Source organism: Anabrus simplex, chromosome 1 (genome assembly GCF_040414725.1).
Source record: "Anabrus simplex isolate iqAnaSimp1 chromosome 1, ASM4041472v1, whole genome shotgun sequence".
Taxonomy (NCBI): domain Eukaryota; kingdom Metazoa; phylum Arthropoda; class Insecta; order Orthoptera; family Tettigoniidae; genus Anabrus; species Anabrus simplex.
Window position 1 is genome coordinate 30,117,905 of NC_090265.1, and position 13,865 is coordinate 30,131,769.

General features: G+C 39.5%; 1 protein-coding gene across 2 annotated transcripts in view; it reads left to right on the plus strand.

Moving 5' to 3' along the window:
- The window catches only part of LOC136860156 (embryonic polyadenylate-binding protein B), an 89,980-nt gene continuing 76,115 nt past the window's right edge, over positions 1–13,865 (plus strand). For both annotated transcript variants that reach the window (XM_067138739.2, XM_067138740.2), the window contains exon 1: positions 1–185. The gene's annotated coding sequence lies outside the window, so the exon portion shown is untranslated. The remainder of the gene's footprint in view (positions 186–13,865) is intronic.

Genomic DNA, 13,865 nt, shown 5'->3' on the forward strand with positions numbered 1-13,865 from the left:
ACTGCAGTGTTGTTGGCTTGTTGGTGATACTGTTTTGTTGTAAAATTATTTTTAGTCCTTGTCATCTGGACGGTTATGATTTATATGCTGTTGTGTTCAGCAGGTGTCTCAACAAGAACGGTTTTCTGCCAGTAAATTGTCCCCTTGTCTAGTAGTGTCAACATACCGGAATAAAATTTGGCAAGGTTAGTTATCTTGGACTGTTTTATGCATCGTCGAATAATTTAGAAGGTTAAGTGCAATTGCATGTTGTTGTCGTTGTTTGCTTAGATAAACGTATCCATTTATATTATTGCTCGGTATTGTCATCAATATGATGAAACTTCCATTGCATTTTCCATGTGTACGAATTCGGAAAATGTTATTGATTTAAAACACTACGGTATCTTTCTAATTGTAGGCCTACTTATATCTACAGTTCTTGATTACAGAAACTGATACTGAACGGCATTGCAATTCGACACAGTATATTGAAATCGGTGATTTACTATGCTTAGAAAAAGGTTTCTCCAGATATCCATCAACGTTCTTTTTGCACTTAGTAATAACCCGTTCATTGAAGGTCTATGGGATATATTCATTAACATCCAGGGAACAAATTGTGGCATAACTTTTTTTTTTCTTTCAATTATGGTAAGCCTAAATATACTATTTACCGAGCTCGATAGCTGCAGTCGCTTAAGTGCGGCCAGTATCCAGTATTCGGGAGATAGTAGGTTCGAACCCCACTGTCGGCAGCCCTGAAGATGGTTTTCCGTGGTTTCCCATTTTCACACCAGGCAAATGCTGGGGCTGTACCTTAATTAAGGCCACGGCCGCTTCCTTCCCACTCCTAGCCCTCTCCTGTTCCATCGTCGCCATAAGACCTATCTGTGTCGGTGCGACGTAAAGCAATTAGCAAAAAAAAAAATATATATACTATTTCCAGTGGAGTATTCTATAGATGCCACGATGTGGGATAAATATATCCCTACTTGTTTTCCTACTGCTATCCTGGAAAGTATTAGCCTATGGTGCTAGGCTGTTCTGGGTAATATGGTCTTAATCCATTTTATATGATTTCCACTTTGTTTCTCCCTGTGTGGTACCATTGTATGCGATCCTCACCAGAATTACTTGAAACTAGAACTGGAAAAGATGCAAAGAAAAATAGCACGATTTGTTCCGGACAATTTCTGCCAAAGGGTAGTGTTACAAATATGTTGCTACAGAAAGTCTTGGGAGGAGTAAGGAGATGAGCCACTCAATAAATGATATGCTTCGTTCTGTTAGTGGGACCGAGTAGGTGGCTGTACGATTTGGGTCACTTCGTGGCATCTATAGAAAACATTGTCATATATTTTGTGTTATGTGCGTTGATAATTGTATATCTTTTGCCCTGTACTTTCAATTGGCTGATGATGGCACAAAATATGTGTCGAAACCGGTCCCGAATGAAACATGTTGTGACATAAGTTTGTGCTACTATATATCAGTGTATTGAATAGGTGGAACCTCTTAACTCTCTTTTTAAGATTGTGTATTTGTGTCAGTGCAACGTAAAGCCAGTTGTAAAAGGAAAAGGTGCAAGTTTATGATAATGAGGTATGGGAGGGTGAAACCTGGTGTGAGCACATACACTAACCTACTCCTGTCGAATAACACCAAGGGGTCTGCTCAAGGTTTAACATTTCCATCCAACGGACAAGTCATCACCAACAGCGTCGTATGCCCTCGCTCCATATGAACAGAGGAGAGAGGTTTCGAATTGAATCCAGGCATGCAGTCTAGTGATTAGAAATTGTATAAGTTACTACCACCTTTCCTATTCTGCCGGTCAACCTTCTTATGGTGAATTTTTTCCTTTTTTCCATTAACAGTACTCAAACTGGCTAACCACAGTGTGAGACCATATACACTTGACACTTTAACGGTCATGGCTTTGTACTGTAGAGTAATAATTAATGAGGGAATTTTTATGTAAATAAATATTTCGAATATTCAGCCCGAAGGCCAGTTTGATCCTAAATAGTTCACCATCAGCTGTCATAAATGGCCTAGGTGTCACTGAAGAGGTATACTGGGAAACGAGAAGTGAGGTTTTTTACCGTTGCTTTCCTCACCGACCTAGAAGTTGCTATTTCATATCATTGTGCCATGTCCAGTGAATTGCTCATATCAAGTGACCCTGTGAGTGACATTTTCACACCATGCATACCGGACTGGCTATATAAGGCATAGCATATCTAGCATCGCTCATACCTCCCATCAATTTCATATCGTTAAAGCCAAGGATGAGACTGACACAGGTCAGTGAAAGCAACAAATTTGTTCTTTACCATACCAGAAGACATACTTTACTTACTTGTCTGGTGCTACAGCCCTGTGAGAGCCTTGGCCTCTTCTATAATATTCTGCAATGTACTTCAATCCTGAGCGGCTGGTCTCCAGGAATGGATGTTCCTTGCCCTCGAGTCAGCTTCAACTTCATCACTCCATCTGTCACGTGGTCTTGGCCTTCCCTGTTGCCATCTTCTATCTGTTCGGAATTTAGCTACTTTTCTTAGCATACTATTTTCCTCCATCCGTTGCACATGTCCAAACCATCTCATCTCTGTGACGTAATAAATCTAGTATATTTTGTATTTCAGCATTCGTTCTTATCCTCCAACCATACTGGTCCTGAATTGGGCCATTTAGTTGTCTAATAATCTTTCTTTCAAATATTCTTTTATGTCATCAGCTAAAAGATTCCAGGCTTCTGAGCCATTGTCACTACAAGTCTAATAAGGGTATTACATTTAACTTTTGTAGGTTTATACAATAAGTAAGACTTAAATAGTGTAAGATTTGCATAATGAGCCCTATTTCCAGCCATTATTCAATGGTGTATCTCTTCGCTTATTTTATTATTCAGCAGGGACACTGGCTATCAATTAACTAATATGTGGTTGCCAGCCATTAAGGATTTATGTAGGTAGTTCCCTTCCCTGTCCCTGCACATTCTGAAAGACTGCCCTCTGCGAGCTTTTGCTGGGTTCCATCGAGGACATTCACCGAGTGACCCCTGAGGCACACTCTTGGCTGGAAGTGCTGGACATTCGTCTCTTAAGAGACTGAAAGGCCCCCGCATTAACCTTTCTAATGCGGAGTTTGTATATATTGTCACGTGTTGGCAGGGTAGATAAATAAATAATTGAGCACAGGACCTGGTAGCGTCCTATTTCTAAGATTTATTATCTAAGCACTACAATTACACATTTACACACACACAGACGATAGCCGAGATTACAAGTTACACAAGTACACGGTTACACACTTACACTGTTCGCGCGCTCTCTCTCTCTTAGTTTCTCATGTCCCATCTACAATGACACATACACACAGAGTCCCCGATTATTTACACTACACTCACTCAGTCACACTCGTTAGCGCTGTCACGGTCCACAGCCTACACATCAGTCTCGCAGGTCGGGATAGTATCCGCTGTTCACTCAATCCATCGAACCCCGTTCGCAGTCTATACACGTCGTCACCCAGTGCTCCCTTCTTCGCCGCTCCAGAACACCCAAGGTTCTTCTCCAGCAGCCAGCCACAAGGGACGCACACACACACACGACGTCAGGGGAACAAGAACGAGTCCTCGGCTCCAACAGGCAGATACTTTATCAGGCTGCACTCTCCCAGGCCATCACTGACTGCGCTCCAGCGAACTCAATCTCGCTCTCACTCACTCTTACTCACTAATTCCGTCTAACTCTCACTGACTGGAGGCAGGTCGTTCCTCTCTTATATACCTGCGCCAGCCCTTCTGGAATAGTCCGGATGTCCGATGGATCCAGGAATGATGATATATATGTTGATTCCCATAGGGAATCTGAAACATTTGTCCCGATTGAGTAAATTTATAACACCAATATAAATGGTCCGTTATTGGACATTATAAATTTTCCAGCTAACTCATTCTTGGTTGCCAGCGTTTCGCCCTCGTGTGCTAGGGCGGGCTCATCAGTTGGTACCTAGCACACCTACCAATACGCTGGCTAGTGCATACCGTGGAGGCCACTGCGTAGGCTACATGCAGCCACCGGCAGTGCCAATGCACTAAGAGACTTCGTCTCATTACCAAAAATTGATGCCTGCTTGGCCATCAGATGATATATATGTTGATTCCCATAGGGAATCTGAAACATTTGTCCCGAATGAGTAAATTTATAACACCAATATAAATGGTCCGTTATTGGACATTATAAATTTTCCAGCTAACTCATTCTTGGTTGCCAGCGTTTCGCCCTCGTGTGCTAGGGCGGGCTCATCAGTTGGTACCTAGCACACCTACCAATACGCTGGCTAGTGCATACCGTGGAGGCCACTGCGTAGGCTACATGCAGCCACCGGCAGTGCCAATGCACTAAGAGACTTCGTCTCATTATATTGGATCCAGGAACCTCGCGAAATAGAAGACTCCAGATTAATCTTCCAGTCGTTTCCGTAGTCCTCTGCTGCGGGACCGCGGGCGGAGGCGAGAGTGGCTGGCCTAGCACTAAAGTGCTACACGTGATTGGCACGGCTGAAATAAGGGGGTGGGCCGAATACGGTGACGAGGCGGGCCTGTAGCAAGTTGGCATGGCGGACACTATAACCATTACAATATATATATATTTTATGTATATAGAGTCCTTTTTTGTGCCTGTTAAGAACTTGTACATAGTCTATTGTCAGCTGTAGCATCATTCGCTTAATAATAATAATAATAATAATAATAATAATAATAATAATAATAATAATTTTGTTTCTGTGTTTTCCTAATATGTATATTCCTCATCACCAGATGTTTAATTCCAGGCTTGTGTCAGTGTCATACTTTCATAATGTATGTACACCTGTTATGTGACCCCTTCCCAGACTGATTCTGATGGTGCCCACTTCGAATGCTAGCGCTGTACCGCGTACTGTGAGCCATCTGGTGACTACTTACACTGCTATTACTAATGTCTAAATTCAAACTTTCACTCTTGGAGAAGTCTTCCTCGTGAACAGTCAAGGTTTTTTGCTGAAGACATGGAGCACAGTTCTCTGTGAAACGTAAAGAATGTCATCTTATTTTCTTGACACGGCGTGAGCCCGTAAGTACGGGCCATGAAAGCATCAATGGTCATATTTTATTATTGTTAGTTAATATGATTCCCAAATATTCAAAACTTTGTATTATTCACACACTTTTTAGTGATTGATTTTTGTCCAGGGGTGAGGAGTAAGGAGGCAGCTCTCCTGGTTCTGGTAATACTGCCAAATGAATGGAAATGAAATCTGAATTGAATCAATAATATGATCGATAGATATGAATTTTCTATAAACCTTTATTATCTTAAGCCAACAACTGCGTCACACACACATTATATAATATTTCTCAATGCAAATCTTATTCCTAGCATGAATTCTATAGTTTTTTTTAATTTATTGATAAATAGGGTTCCAGAGAGCAAGAGCTCTGTCAAGAGGAACAATACATAGATAATCACAACAATGGCGGATTGGTTTTGCTGTGTATACAACAACAGTACTAGTACGTAAAGTGAACGCCAGATGTCACACAGCGATGCGTAAGCGATTCATAGTTTGAGTTTCAAAGGTTGCCAATACGAATCTCGAAGATAACCGAGTTCGACCAATTCAGCACTAGGGTGTCCATGTATCACTAAAAGGTGCGCGTACTATACATTCTAAAAATTGCATTTATCATCAGATTATATTGACTTCTTCTACATTCTATAGTTGTCATATGCATGTACTTGGATTTACTACCATTTACCTCTATTCCCATAAATTTTCCTGCTTCCTCCATTTCAAGAAACATTTCCTTCAGATATCTATAATTTCTGGCCATTAACACTACATCATCTGCACATGCACAAATTTGTCTAGATTTATACACAATATTTTCAATGTTAACTTGTTTGTACGTCCCACTAACTAATTCTATGGTGTCCGGAGAAGGACTTGATTAACTGTCAGATTAAACAGAGTGGCTGAAAGTGTGTCACCTTGTCTGACTCCTCTTTTAAGAGCAAACTCATTTCCAATTCCATCCACCATTACCTTCAGCCTGACTTCTCTAAAAGTAATCCTAATCAGTTTCTGTGGTATTCCTATTACATCCACATATTCATAAAGTTTATCTTTGTGTATACTATCAAAAGCTTCTCTAAAATCTATAAATGACATATGTAAATCTAACAGGTGTATGCATAAGTCTTTTCCGGTTTCACTTAGAGATGGCGCCAGTGAACAGTACGCAGCGTATGAATTTGACAAGTCAGTTCAGTCCGCCAAACACTAGCGTCTGTGTTGTATCATTCAGTGATCATGTTGACGTTTGTGTCTGAAAAAGAACATTTGCAGCACGCATACCTTTTCTTATTTAATCAAAAGAAAAAGGCTGTGGAAAGTCATAGTTTTAATACAGTTTGCTGGTAGGGATATACGGAGAATACGCTCCGTCAATTAGAACATGTGAGACATGGTTTCAACATTTTAAACAAGGTGTTTTGATTGAGAAAGACAGTGCGTGCTCTGGTAGACCACAAAAGTGCGAAGACTCTTGAAGCCCGGAGAAACCGTTAATGCACAATGCTTTCTCTAACAAATTATTAATTTGAATCAGCCATTGATCGAAAGACGACTGGAATGGGCCAGAAGACATGGCAAAGTGATTTTCTTACATGACAGTGCGCCGTCTCGCACAACAAAACCAGTGACAGACACCTTGAAATCGCTTGGATGGGACATCCTTCCACACCTGCCCTACTGCCCCGACCTGGCATCATCTTCACATCAATGGGGCACTATCAAAGGATAGAGAAGGGTCCACCTATTCAATAACATTAGCTTGTATAATGTCTTATATAATTGGGGCTGGTTTCAATCCCATATACACTGGGTCATCTTCAGCCACGATCCAATTGGAAAAATATACATTCACTTACAACACACAATACATTAGACAATCTGGTATGTTTCAATTTACAATCCAAATTTTAAAATATTGATGAAGTCTGAACAACACGTCCAAAATTGAAATCAAATGACACTTCAAAACTGCTGCTGTTGGTGCTGAACTATGTTGTCGCTCCTGCAGCAGCCAAACGTTCCTGAGTTTATCTGGGAGTTAGCATTCTCCATCTGCATAGGCGAGCCACTTGGTTTATAGATTATGTTTTGTACAATAGTAATATGGGTAATGGGGCACGCGCTCGCAGAGCAGCACTTCAGCAATTTCAAGGAAGAAGGAAAATGACTCAATGAATGGTTTGCAGCAAAAGACAAGCAGTTTTTCTGGCACGGTATTCATAACTTACCTGAAAGATGGGCGAAGAGTGTAGAAGCCCATGGCCAATATTTTGAATAAACAAAAAATGAATTTCCCTTAAAAATTACGTGTTTTCTTTATTACAAAACCAGGCAAAAACTTATGCATACACCTGGTATATTATGCTCATAGCATTTTTCCATCATTTGATGGACAACAGATATTTGATCTACCTTCAGTCAATCAGTCGCTACTGATCTGCATTTAGGGCAGTCGCCCAGGTGGCAGATACCGTATCTGATGTTTTCCTAGCCTTTTTTTAAATGATTGCAAACAAATTGGAAATTTATTGAACATCTTCCTTGGTAAGTTATTCCAAACCCTAACTCCCCTTCCTATAAACAAATATGTGCCCCAATTTTTCCTCTTGAATTCCGGCTTTATCACCATATTGTGATCTTTCCTACTGTTAAAGACACCACTCTAACTTATTCATGTACTGACGTCATTCCACACCATCTCTCCACTGACAGCTCGGAACATACCACTTATTATCTTTATTAAAATGGTTAACCTATTCAATACAATACATTCATAAGAATGTTTATAACTTATATTGTCTTGAGAAGGAAAATTAGGCTCAAGATGTCCCAACTTGAGTGTTGTGTATTTTCAGTACGGACCACCATGAAGTTCATTACATGTAACATACCATTTAGTCGAGCAGCTCATCTCCTTTCTCCCAAGTCTTCCCAGCCCAAACTTTGCAACATTTTTGTAACCGTACTCTTTTGTTGGAAATCACCCAAAACAAATCGAGCTGCTTTTCTTTGGATTTTTTCCAGTTCTTGAATCAAGTAATCCTGCTGAGGGTCCCATGCATTGGAACCATACTCTATTTGTGGTCTTACCAGAGACTGATATGCCCTCTCCTTTACATCCTTACTACAAGCCCTAAATACCATCATAACCATGTGCAGAGATCTGTACCCTTTATTTACAATCATATTTATGTGATTACCCCAATGAAGATCTTTCCTTATATTAACACAGACGTACTTACAATGATCCCCGAAAGGAACTTTCACCCCATTAATGCAGTTATTAAAACTGATAGGACTTTTCCTATTTGTGAAACTCACAACCTGACTTAACCCCGTTTATCATCATATTTCCTCCTTTCCATCTCACAACATTATCAAGGTCATTTTGCAGTTGCTCACAATCTTTGAACTTATTTATTAATATGTACAGAATAACATCATTTGCAAAAAGCCTTTCTCTGATTTCACTTCTTTACTAATACATTGATGTATATAAAAAAACATAAAGGTCCAATAATACTGCCTTGAGAAATTCCCTTCTTAATGATTACAGGGTCAGATAAGGCTTTGCCTACTCTAATTCTCTGAGATCTATTTTCTAGAAATATAGCCACCCATTCAGTCACTCTTTTGTCATGTCCTATTGCACTCATTTTTGCCAGTAGTTTCCCATAATCCACCTTATGAAATGCCTTAGACAGGTCAATCGCGATACAGTCCATTTGACCTCCTGAATCCAGGATATCTTCTGTATCTTGGAATAACCTTTCCTAAAACCGAACTGCCTTCTATCGAACCACTTATTAATTTTGCAAACATGTCTCATATAATCAGAAAGAATGCCTTTTCAAAGCTTACATGCAACACATGTCAAACTTACTGGCCTGTACTTTTCAGCTTTATGTCTATCACCCTTTCCTTTGTACACAGGGGCTACTATAGCAATTCTCCATTCATTTGGTGTAGCTCTTTCAACCAAACAATAATCAAGTACTTCAGATATGATACTATATCCCAACCCATTGTCTCCTATTTCACCTGAAGCTATTTGCGCTTCATCCAGTATCTCCTCAGCATATGGAGTCAAATATTGCAGTAGAACATTTGAAAATACTTTGTAAATAATATTCAGTAATGTAATTCCCTGATAATTAATGCATTCATATTTATTTCCTTTCTTGTATTTTGGGAAAATTATTCCTATAGTCCACTCGTCAAGTATCTGTTCTTCCTCACATATCCTACTAATCTGCTCACTTGTAGCACTTTTTTACTGCAGTTTTTAATCATTTCACTTGTTATTCCATCTCCTCCTGCTCGCTTATGGTTATTTAATTTTGTGATAGCGTGTCTTGTTAATCCGAACTAATTGGGACCGGAGTCTGTTCGGATTACTAAATTTCTAATAATAATGTTATTCTATTCAGTGTGGAGGCATTTACATAAATTGTTCTGACCCTGTCTGCTCCATCTCCCTTTCACTTTCTTCCAGCTCTTCCCTTTCGTTGTTAAGGAGTTCTCAGAAGTATTTGGTTCATCTTTCATTTATTTCTTATTCATTCTATAATAGCTTACCTTCTTTATTATTACAGCCACTCAGTCTTGTTTTATACCCCTTTTGGAAGTAATTACAGTAGAGTCTTGTTAATCCGGACTAATTGGGACCGGAGTCTGTTCGATATTACTCAATTTTGGATTAACTGGAAAATATTTTCTAATAATAATGTTATTGTTTTTACATCCCGCTAACTACTTTCACGGTTTCCGGAGACGCCTAGGTGCTAGGATTTTCTCCAGTAGGAGTTCTTTTACATGCCATTAAATCTACTTGCACGAGGCTGACGTATTTGAGTACCTTCAAATACCACTGGACTGAGCCAGGTTCAAACCTGCCAAGTTGGGGTCAGAAAGCCAGCGCCTCAACCATCTAAGGAAAATAGTTTCTACAGTACAGTACAGTACAGTACAGTACATACTGTAGTTTGAAATGTCCATTCTTTATACAAGATCCACCTTTTCAACACAACGTATCTTGTATTAGAAAGGTGGATCTTGTACAATTTAACTTATTGTTTTGGAACAGAGTGACGATGAAGAAGACCACAGTGAACACCTAGTGTCACATTCAGATGCCGCGGCCGCCCTAGAACTTGCCGTACGCTACGTCAAGCAACACTCTGCTGCTACGCCCACTGATGTGATGTTTATGAGACGCTGGTTTAACACTGCATCTTCGAGCAGGTTCCAATCACTATGGCAAAAGAAACTAACGTACTTTGTAAAGATAAACGACCAGTGATCCATGGTTTATGATGTGTAATTATGGTTACATTAAGTTATTCTAGTAAAATATGACAAATAAAATGCAAGTACATCTTCATTCTATTAGTATGTTCTTTAATTTCAATATGGAGAATTTTTTAAAAAAATTGAATATTTCAGTTCGGATTAACGGGTTCGGTTTAACGGGACTCTAGTGTAATTTCATTATAGAATTCCTTTGTCCTCTCCTGTAACCTTTGTCTCTGTAGTTTTTTCTTGAGCATCTCTTTTTTCTTCCTCTTGCAGATGTTTTTAGCTTCTCGTCTACATACCTCATACTGTTCCGTGCTTGACCTAGTTTCTCTTCGTAGCATTTTCTCTGTTGGCTTATTCTTCCGTCCAATCTCTTCGTCACACTGCAGCAAACCTATTATTTCCTTTCTTTCTGGCTATACCCAGGGTTTTTTGTGTTGTGCTTTGTATGGATCTTTCAATCAATCAATCACTACTGATCTGCATTTAGGGCAGTCGCCTAGGTGGCAGATTCCCTATCTGTTGTTTTCCTAACCTTTTCTTATATGATTGCAAAGAAATTGGAAATTTATTGAACATCTCCCTTGGTAAGTTATTCCAATCCCTAACTCCTCTTCTTTTAAACAAATATTTGCCCCAATTTGTCCTCTTAAATTCCAACTTTATCTTCATATTGTGATTTTTCCTACTTTTAAAGACACCTTTGCACTTCTAACCATCTTTTCCCTATTCTAGAAGCTTGTCCAATCGTCTGCAAAGTATTGTCCATTTTTTATTGTAATTCCTGCTTTCCGTATGGTTCTTGTAATTTTTCCAGATTTCATTTCCTTCTGTCCTACTGCCAATTTTTGTCTCAGTTCTACTTTTGCAAAATAATTAGAATCATAGTTTGGCCCTCGGCATGTTTTTATATCAATAATGGATGTCACATGCGTTACTGTCACTAAGGCACATTCTATTTGATTTACTACTATGCTTCCTGGCATCTTTCACGTTCCCTTATGCATTTTCTTATGATAGAAGCAAGTTCTTTTACTTATAAGGCTACTTGTAGTTGTAAACTGTCCCAGATGGAAACCATTCTCATTTGATTCTTTATGTAGTGTATACTAGCTGATGTACCCATGCTTCGCTGTGGGATTCTTAGAAAGACTGTCCATGTGGTTTTCCTAACTACAGTTAACTTAGGCCATTACAAAAACGTAAGTAGGAATGTAGGGATTAAAACAATGTTATCATATAAAATGCTTGCTCAAATGAAAAACCGCACATTTTCTCACCTTTAATAAACATTACTACGATTACACATGATAAAATTCATTTTTGGATCCGTATTGAAAGTATTATTGTATTAAATAACACTAGTATATTTTTTTATTTACCCACCTATTCAATACAATACAATCTTAAAAATTAGGACTTTGTCCTTATCAAAATTGTTAATATAAAATTAATACATTGGATGGTACATGTTTCGCTTATCAATAGTAGGCATCATCAGCCATATTTTACCTTAGGAATAGATCTGGTACCTCATTGGAAATTACTTATGAATACTGTTAAAAAGTAACTTTGTCTTGTAAAATGGATTAGAGATCATTAAACAACTATTACAATATAAAATGTGGTATACTATTACTTAATAATATTTGTGTTAATATTTGAGTCTAAAAACATGACAATTATTTGAGAATTACGACATAGGTGGTTGATTCTTGATATTACAATAGAGTTAAAATCGGAAAGCACCTTCCAGTAAATTGTCAAATGGCGTGTTGTTAAAAAGGTGAGGAAAGTTGTTCTTGGTTCTTGAAGTTGATAAATGTTGATTTTCATTTAAATGCTTATAAATTTTGAAGAATTTTCATATAGCGTGGTTCTTTTTTTGAGATAATATTAGTTAGAATGCTGGTGTCGTAGGCTATATTGGTGTTTGTGTAGACATCATTAGGCCATCTTTAATGTAGTATTTGTGGGAAGAGTTTGTGATAGGTGTGGATCTTTGTTGTTAGACGTGTTGAAGTGAGGGAACGTTGTTGTAGTAAAAGTTGTTGTCAATCGGTGGGTAGCCAAGTGGCTGACAAAATTCTGTAATTAAAGAGTTATTTTGAAAATTTAATGAAGAACCATAATTGGAATTAGGGGGCTAAATAGTGGAAGTTAAATTAAAAGTGTTGACACTTACCCCTTCGACCACTGAGATGTTAACATATGTTGAGAGCTTTAGAGCAACTGGCAGTCGCCGAACTCTTACTTTGCACGTTGTATTTGTGAAGTCTTGGTAGAGGGGGGTGAGCTTGAGAAGGCGTGGTTAAGGGCTTATTCGTTGCGCGTGAGGGGGAGTTGCCGGCAGCGGGAGAAGGGGAGAAAGTGGTGTGTGTGTTAGATTGTGGGAGTGTTTACTGATTTGGTGCTAAATATTTTATAAAAATTACTATTCTGAAGGAATAGATTTGAAATCTGTTCGTAAAGAGGACTTTTGTTATCTATTACATCATTTAAGATTTTGTCCTTGTTAAATTGTTGATCTAGATAGATGTATAAGTTTTCACATTCCGTCATGAGCTTACCTTTTTCAATTCTTTTTAAGATTTGTAAATCCCGATCTATTGTAGTAAATTTGTAACCTATTTCCTTCATGTGGTTACATCCAGGAGGCGAAAAGACATATCCGTCTATCCAATGAAGATTCTTCTGGGTCAATGTGTGGAAAGACATCCTGGATTATGTGAAGGGGTGCTACATCTGCACCTGCACCAAGGCAGGCAATAGGAAGGCAGATTCCAGTCAGCGAGGAAGACGGCCGCAATGCCCTTGGGAGGTCATAGCCCTGGACTTGATGGGTCCTTACCCTAGAACACCAGGGACTCCTAGTAATCACTGACCTCTTCACAAGATGGATTGAGGCCTTTCCGATACCAGAAGCTACAACGGAGCGCATCGCCAGCCTTCTACAAGATGAGGTATTCAGCCGATATGGTTATCCACGTTGTATTCTGTCGGACAATGGGAGTCGGTTCACGCCAAGGAAATGGCAGCAAATGATGACAGAATGGGGTGTAGTGCACTGGACCACGCCTGTCTACAACCCAAGGGCCAATCCAACGTAACGATGGAACCAGGAGCTAAAAAGGATGCTACGGGTCCACCTAATAGACAAAGAACATCGACTGTGGGACCGTCGGATACCACAGTCACTCTTTGCCCTCCGACGACGCATCAACCGTGTCACTGGCTATTCCCCAGCGGAGCTGTTCCTTGGTCGACAGCTATACAGCACCGGGGATTGGGAGATTCGTTCTCCACCCACTTCTACTCATGATGATTCGGCTGTTTCCCTAGCAGAGTGGCGGCAGCAGCAGCAGCAGGACATCAAAGAGAAGCAAGCTTTGGCCGAGAAGAGATCCCTACCCAGGCAAAGGCTCAAGATGTCGAAGAGATCCAGATCTTCCTAGCAG